This window comes from Lepus europaeus, chromosome 2, assembly GCF_033115175.1.
Source record: "Lepus europaeus isolate LE1 chromosome 2, mLepTim1.pri, whole genome shotgun sequence".
NCBI classification, from domain to species: domain Eukaryota; kingdom Metazoa; phylum Chordata; class Mammalia; order Lagomorpha; family Leporidae; genus Lepus; species Lepus europaeus.
Genome location: NC_084828.1, coordinates 24,913,836 through 24,922,853, shown reverse-complemented (window position 1 = coordinate 24,922,853; position 9,018 = coordinate 24,913,836). Strand labels below are relative to the sequence as shown.

General features: G+C 37.1%; 1 pseudogene; it reads left to right on the top strand.

Moving 5' to 3' along the window:
- The first annotated feature begins 203 nt into the window (after positions 1 to 203).
- LOC133750537 (succinate dehydrogenase cytochrome b560 subunit, mitochondrial-like) lies at positions 204 to 7,882 on the top strand (annotated as a pseudogene).
- Positions 7,883 to 9,018: the final 1,136 nt, after the last annotated feature.

Here is a 9,018-nt window from a genome sequence, read left to right as displayed (position 1 = left end):
TTGAGGCTGTTGTACCTTATGGCAGACATGTGTTTTACCCACCTCCTCCCTTGATTCTCTCAGGAAGATCCTGTTGGCAGAAAAACTCCTTAGTGAGTTCTGCTATCTTCACAGTAGAAGATCTTGGTATACTTCATGAAGCCACATTAAAAAATCTATCTCTTGGGGAAACCTGGTCTACACTTCAGGCCAGCTTTTACAGCATGTCTGTGGATGCTCTATCTAAGGTGGTTGTGGTCTACCAGCTAGCCTTCGAGTGTGCACTGGTTGAACAAGGAGGAGCATGTGCCTTGATTAATATTTGTCACATCAACACTAAGGGCAGTATGTTCCCTGAAGAAGATATTACAAATTTTTAAGCCTAGGCTAGATTATTTTATAATCTGTGCAGGGATAATTTATCAGCAATTACTATTTGGGAAACAATAATATATTTCCTTTTTTTTACAGGTTATTCCACCAGTGATATACTTTTTCCCAATTATGTTCATTCTGATCAGTAAGCTTGTTTATTTAAGAATTCAACAGCTTCTCATAGTAGTAATGATGATATTGCAAGGGCCACAACCATTGGCATTGCCTGATGAAAATCCTCTGGCTCATGAAACGGATGCATTAGATGAGATGGTTAGAGGTTTCCTCTCCAGAGATAGTCAGGGACCAGGCCCTTGATCAGTGGAAACTAGACACAGAACATGGAATGCCATCACTTAGTACTCCCTTAATATTAAGGGTTGGAAATCGCTGAGGGGAGAATGATGTAGGATAGAAAAGCAGCTAGTTGGGTCTGCAGAGCTGGAACTCATAAGCCACTGCCTCGCTCTCCACTCTTAGTTGTCAATCAAAAATGTTTGCCTTCCCATAACACACCTGTTATACCCAAGACCCATGCATAGAGGATCTAAAAGGAGTGGAAGATTGGAGAATATTCTCTTTCCATGTGGGCCTTACTTGAAGGTACTGCACCCACCTTTCAGTGTTTATATTCTTCAGTATTCAAACAGATCATTTCCACTCTCCCACCTCCCTGTTTAGGGACAGACTTTCCCCACTGCGGGCACCATTTCACGTTTCCCTTTCCTCCCTAGTTTGTGGACCATCTTTTGGCACACTCATATTGTATTGTTGCCTATGTAAGGCAGACTACACTCACACATGCATATATATTTTTTCCCTCACTGCCAAATAGACTATTCTTTGCACACAATAGCAGTTTCGTCTCAGCTCAGTAGTTCTATCCCTGCAGGAGACAAGAACCTGGTTTAAAAATAAATACCTCATTGCTCATATCACATACTAACACCTGCACCTAGATGTTCATGACAGATTTACAGCTACAAAAGATTAGATACACACAAGATATCCTTCAGAAGGGGAATGGATAAATACACTGTGGTATATCCAGTGAATGGAATGTTATTCAATGCTAACAATAAATGAGCTATCAATAGGAAAGACAAGGAGGAGTCCTAAATACATTTTACTAGGTTAAATAAAGCAATCTGAAAGGCTACATGTTGTATGATTCCAATTACATATCATTCTGGAGAAGGCAACATTGTGAACACAATAGAGTAGTAGTGGTTGCCAGAATTTGGGATAAGCGTGGCCCAGATTGAATAGCAGAACAGAATATTCTTAGGACCATAAAATGAGTCTTAGTCATACTGTAATAATGGTGAATCTATGTCATTACATATCTACCCCAATCCGTAGAATACACAACACCAAGAATCCTATTGTAAATCATATGCTTCGGGAAACAATAACTTGGCAATTGCTTAATTAGAAGAAATGTGTCCCTTTGTTGTGAAATGTTGATAGTCTAGGAGATCTTGCATGTGTGTGTTCAGTAGAGACTTGCACTGTCTTAACATTTTGCTATGAGCCTAAAGCTGCTCTAAAAATCAAGCTCATTAATTTGGAGACAAAACTGTTTAAGTTTTCTTGACCTTAATTTCATCAAATGTAAAATATGGTTAATACAGTAACTACTTTGTATATTGTTTATGTGGGTAAATCAGTTGGCATCATTTGCATTGATTTGTTCTTGTCACATAAGAAGTATTTACTTGTTAGTGGCTATTCACGGTCATGTATCATTATGATTTTCAGCTAGTAATGTTTATTTCATTTCTGTGATCTCAGTTATTCACAAACATCCTCAGTTAATCCTGTGAGGTAGAGATTGTTAGCTATTAATTACTTAAAGAAATAAAGAGTGTGCTTTAAAGGTGAATTTGGTAGGTTCCTAATGTCAGAACTGGAAACCAGTCTAGTGACATCTAGAACAACTTTTTCTCATTGCCTACTTTTGTCTAAAGAGCTTCTTACATGCTTAAGAAATATTTATTTATTTTGAAAGACAGAGTCAGAGAGAGAGAGAGAGAGAGAGACAGCTCTTCCATCTGCTGTTTCACTCTCCAGATGGCCACAATGGCCTGCACTGGGCCAAGTTAAATCCAGGAACGAGGGGCATCATCCAGGTCTCCATGTGGCTGGCAGGGCACAAAAACTTGGGCCATCTTCTGCTGTTTTTTTTTTTTTTTTTTCCAGGCCATTAGCAGACAGTTGGATTGGAAGTGGAGCAGCCAGGACTTGAACAGGCACCAACTTGGGATGTGTGCATTGCAAGTGGCAGCTTTAAACACTACATCGCAATGCCAATTGTCTTTACAGTCAAAAGATTGTAGGAAACCCAGATTTTGGACAGTACTCTGGTAATAGAAACTCATAAATACCAGAACCATGAAAAGAAGGGAATCTCTGAATTGATTAATAAATTAAAAAAAAAAAACTTTTTCTGTATGTAGCCTATATCTAAAGGAGTTTATTAGGTGTTTACATTTGGAATATTTTAAAACCTAAGATACATAAAACCATGGTTCATTAGTTTTCAGAGTGATGACACCATCATGAGTCTTTGTGAAAATGCATTGCATGTTCCTGAGAAAATAAGGGTGAAAAAGGCAAATAACATTTTATTAGTACGGTATAGAATACAAAAACATACAAAAAGGAAACTGACATTTTATAATTTGATTATTGATTATTGATATTCCTTTGGAACACTCGTCTTTCTTTCTATTTTTTACTTGTTGAACACTGTGGCTAGTGATGCAATAAGCCTGTGATTGTAAAGTAAATTGCAATTGTATTATTTTGAAAATTGAAGGACAGAAAGTGCCTTGAGAACACGTATATATATTATCCTTGCCTTGTCTTTCAGATCTTCTGTCTCAGTCTCCCTGCTCTTTAACACTAGCTTTTATATATTCTCTCAGTTAGTTCTAAAGTTTCATCACTAATTTCACACTAAACAGTGTTTGAGTCTCTATCTCTTCCAGATCTTTTGGTACCTTTTTGGCAGGGGTATCCTTCTTCGAAGTGAGATAAGAGAGAACAGGTAATAGAATGTAAAATCTTTCTGTCTATATAAAACTCTCAGCTTGATTCTTGCACAGCTAAACCAGGGACAAGAAGCAGCAGCTCAGGTCTCAGCTGGAGGCAGAGCCAGAGAACCCTGAGCCATTGCTACAGAGATGGCTCAGGCCAAACTGGAAAGTTAAGTTGTTGCTTTGAATATGACCCAGTGATTGGAGGCCACAGGGCAGAGTAGAGTTGAAACGAGGCAGTCTGAGCCAGTTGAGACCCATCCGTATGCTTCATGAATAATCAACAATGTGGAGAAACAGTGGCTGGTTATTTAATGCAGTTTATAGAATGTAATTTCCTTTGTTTTTAGAACATCATGAATGTAGATGAAATGCCCTTTCATTTCACATTTAAGCTGTAAAATGTCACCACTATTTCCAGTTTAGTAGATGCTGTGTTTCTTTAAAACTTTTGATTTCACAAATACCATGCTATGTTGTTGCATAAGGTCAGAATTATTTTCTTGTTGTTTATATGCAGCTTTACCAACTAAATCAATTTTTGGTCTTTAGGAGAACAGAGAAACTGCTAATAGGTTAGCTTTGCTATACACAGTAATTCCTCATAACACATCTTTATACTGAGAAATGTGATTTTATAAGAACATCTCCCTATCACAGGCTCTCATGCACAAGATAGCGTCTTTCCCTAAAATTCTGTGTTATCAATATTTGCTTATTGAATCCTTGTTAGACACAGATCACTGGACTAGTTTCTGAGAATAAAAGTAACTATTAAAAGTAGCTTTCTGTAAATATGAGAAAAAACATATGCATTCAACACACATTAGGAAATGCAGGGTAGCTGTGGCAATACAAAGTAAAGCTAAATGACAACCAATACAAATCAAAGATAAAGGAGGGTAGAAGAATGATCTGTGATGGGTATGTGTCTTTTGCCACCTCAGTTTTCCTTTGGTGTCTACCTCTTACCCCTCTGCGCATGTAACAGGGTGAGTGAAAGATGCTGTCCCAGGTCCAGTAGTATGTACAATGCTCCTTCCTGGTTCATTAACCTATTCTTCCTCCCAGTCACACTGCCTTACAGTGGAGCCACAAAATTTTTCTTCCTGATGTGTGGTAACAATAAAAAAGCACAATTTCTATTTGAGCTATGGGCTAGTAGGATGAAATCATGGAACTCCTCATGGTCCTCTTTGCCAGTCAATTAGAAGAGTTTCTGTTAATAAAGCCGATACCAAAGAAAGCAGGATTGAGAAATAGAGTGAGATATTCGTGGATCCTGTTCTACTTGGAATCTCTTCCTTCTTTGGTCATTTCCAGGGATGTAAGCTGATAAATCCTTTTTTATTCTTAATCGAGTTTTAATTGGGTTCATGGCACAAGCCACTAGGAAAAGGGTTCTGAATAACAGAGGAGCAATAGTTAATTGAGGAACAAAATCGACCACGAAGGCTTCTAGGAATGATTTGAACAGAAATGAGTGCTATTTAGGATGATTAAAATGCAAAATGAGTTTAGTAAAAATTGCTTGAGCAAAATAAGCTTAGTAAAATTACTTAAGCAAAGAACAATTCATGAGTCTGGCAATTCTCAAAAGCAGAAGAGGTTCACAGAGCACAGCTCTGCAATGTGGACAGGCAGCAGTTGTGGACGGAAAACAGAAGTGTAATTCAGAAATCTTTGATTGGTTATAGCTGGGCATTTGCACTTTTTCTTTCTTTCTTTCTTTCTTTTTTTTTTTTTAAATTAGCCACCTTGTATTGACTATCTCAGTTATGTGATTGGCTGGAATTCAGTTGTTTGCTACAAAATATACTTGCAAGTTAGATTTTATACTAATTTATGTCTATGTTGACTTTCATTTTGAAAAACCTCTCTTCTATTGTAATTCTGAGCAGGAGGGAAGATAATGGCTTGTGGCCCCTCTACTTGAATTGTCCAGAAATTTTCAGTTCACTTTAATTTCTGCTATTTTTATATACTCTGTTAACATTTCTGAACATCATATTCCATAGTCTCTTTGGAATATAAAAATGGAATTCTGTTTTTACAACAAAATTAATGCAACTGGAAACCATTAAGCTTACTGAAATAAGCCAGTCTCAAAAAGACAAATAGCATGTATCTTCTCTATATATGGCAGTTAATATAGAATACCAAAGAGTGTACAAGAATGAAACAGATATCTTTTCACACGGTTGTTGGTTTTAGCCCTTGTTTATACTCCTATGGAACTCTGGTCTTCCTATTTTTTTTTACTTGTTGACTATTATGATTAGAAGCAAATTATGCTGGTGATTATAGAGTGGATTAAAACTATGTTTATGTAAAACTTAATGAAAAAGAAATGGAAGGAGAGAGGTTAGTAGAGGGAGGAAGGAGGAAAGTAGAGGGAGGGAAGTATGGTTATCTTCTTAGAACAGTACTTATTAAATACATGAAATATTTCCCTTTATATTAATAAAAATAAAAAAGTAAAATATTTTTTTTGAAATCTTACAGTTTTAATGATTTTTAAACAGATTTACTTCATTTATTTGAAAGGCAGTTACAGAGAGAGAGGGAGAGAAAAAAATTAGGTCTTCCATTTTTTGGTTCACTTCCCAAATGGCCACAATGACAGGGGCTAGGCCAAGCTGAAGCCAGGAGCTGGGAGCTTCTTCCGGGTCAACCATGTGGGTGCAGAAAATAAGCACTTGTACCGTCCTCAGCCTCTTTCCCAGGCACGTTAGCAGTGTGCTGGATTGGGGGTGGAGCAGCTGCGACTGGAACTGGTACCCATGTGGGATGCCAGCCTTGCAGGCAGTGGTTTACCTAGCAATGCCACAACATTGGCACTCAATGATATTTTTTAAATGTCAATTCATGGTATATTGTGTTGTCATTGAATAAATTCATTTTGTTTCTTAAATTCACCATTTATGTTCCTCAGAGTCCTTGCATTTCCTGAATTTTTCCTCAGAATTGCAAGTACGTCAGAAATGGTTTTTATATCCCATGCTTTGCTAACAGTTTTTAGTAATACCCTGCCTTGCTTTATAGTCAGAAATAAGGGTGCAACAGTCATTTCCAACTCAATTTAGAATGAGACCTTTAGCTTAAGAATTTCATTAAAATCAGTGACCTGCAAATATACACAGGTATTCTCATAAACTTACCAGTTCTTTTTCTTGGGAAACACTCAAACAGAGGGCTGTGGCATATAATAACTTTAAGTTCTAGTAGGTTGAAATGGGAAAAATTCAGTAACAACAGGTTCCATAGCATTTTGCAGTCTTCCAGGTGCTTCTACTCAGCCATGGGTGGAGACAAACTGTACATAGTGCAATGGTGATCAAAGATGGGTTCCTACTACAGAAATGCTCCATTGTCAATCAGCTAGCAATGGCAGGCCAGTTTCCATAAACAGCTATTGAGTTCACCCATTGGCTGGCCTTGGGTGAGGAATGTCACTTTTGTTCAATCATTTTGTTTCATACATTTTCCCCAAATTCCCTTTTAAATTGAGTTTTTCCCTCATAATAAAATAATAAAGCAAAACAAAAAATCCTCAACCCAATTTCACTAGTTTAAATGTTTGTAGTTGTATAGGTTAGTTTTAGTTGTTAATTGAGATATTTCATGCCCTCACTTGATGGTATAGGTGTGATTAATTTAATCCTGATTTTTATTTTTTTAAGTCTTTTAAATGCTTTTCACAATTACATAAATTCTAGCTGGCCATCCATGCTGCAAGAATTTTATAATCAGGGACTGTTAGAGTTGCCCAACCCATACATTTCCAACTACAGTAAAACAAGGCCTCTCCCTGGCTGCTTCTTTCAGTTCTCATACTGAAAATCATTGTGCCCTTTTTACAGAATACTTGGTGGCATGTTTTCTGCAAGTTTGTGGTTTTTTTTTTTTTTGTTGTTGTTTTTGCTGTTGTTGATTTTTCTATTTAAAATATTCCCCCAGTTGATTTCTTCCAGATTGGAACCCAAAATGACTACACTGTTACTGAGACGTGTTAGCCATCATTGATTCTGAGCCCACCTTAGTCATCAACTATGTATTAGAAATTCTCTCCCTTTGGGAATCACACCCAAAGAGATAATGGAGCATTTCTGGCATAGGAACCCATCTTTGATCACCATTTCACTAGGTCCAGTTTGTCATTTCCCATGGCAATGTCCATTTGCCATTATTGATTGTACTGTTTTCACCTGGAAAGCAGAAGTCTCTTTTTTTGACTTTTCGTCCTCATCACTCCGTGGGAACTTTGAGTCATATATGGAACTTGCTAAGTCCTTGTGTTGGGATGAGCACTGATCCACACATCTAAGTTTGCTTTAATCTTCCCTCTCATGCATCACACGGAGAATGTGTTCCAACACTTGCTGTGGGACCTAGGAAAAGGCCTGAAGGTACCCCATCTAAATCAGTCTGGAGTGGTTGTGTTAGTTCTTACTGTGTTGTCCTGGGTAGGGTTAGCAGCTCTGTGAAGAGATGAAGTTCCTAGATCATCTTTCTGTGAATTATTCCATTGACTTGTATGTTCTTGTCATTCGTATCTCTTTCCAGGGAAAATTTCTTCTGGTTTGTTTACTCTGTCTCACGCTTGTAGATCCTCTTGGTGGTCAGCAGTGGCAGAATAGGGTGTAGAACAAGAGCAGTGGAAAATGGTCCACTTTTCCCTTTCTTTCTAAATATGGAGTAGCTGTAACAGCTTACTTTTCCTGCCAAAAGTTTGCAGCATACTATGGGCCCAATATCCTTTATTTTCTCTTCATATTGAACTTGGAAATGTGCTGCAGTTCAGCTTTGGTTCCTTCTTCCATAGTCAGTGGCCTCTGACAGCTCTGTGGCCTCTGCCCTGAAGACTGGGAATGAGGCTTTTGGTGTCACTCTTGTAGGTGACTGGATTAAAGGACAATTCTCTCTGTTGGTCAGCAACTTCTGCACCTACAAAATGTGACTGAAAGAAGACATGAGGTTTGAATGAAATTAGTCTGTCCTAGCTAGAATGAGACAACATCGATGAGTTGGTTCTTGGGGCAGATGCTTTGGAAAGAAGATATATAATTTTTGATACAAGAGGAAGAAATTTCTTGTTAAATACATTAATGGTTAATTCTTTTTCTTGAATTTCCAGAAAAAGAAAACTTTTAATGTCATATTTTCTAACCCAAATTAATGTGTTATCTCTTTCAGAAAACAAATTAAAATATTCATTAAAAATGTTCCCCATGTTTAGATCTGAAGTGATGTGTAATATCCCTAACTGAAAGAAGGGTGACAGGTGCCTGATGGAAAGAATAACACATATCACATAATTTTGGTTCAAGTATGAGTTGAATTGTAGTTCTTTTGACCATCAGGTCAATGTGAATGAATTTAATAGCAATATATATATATATATATATATATATATATATATAGCTATTACATATATAGTATACATATATAGCAAATATATATGTTGCTATTAAATAGAAATGTACATAAAACACAGCTATGCACAATGTTGAGAATGTCAGAACCAGAGTCCTTTGGCAACATAACTGTATATCCTGTTTAACAGCAATAGTTCAATATTTCCTAAATCAGTGTCCAAACACATGTTCTAAAATTATGTAAC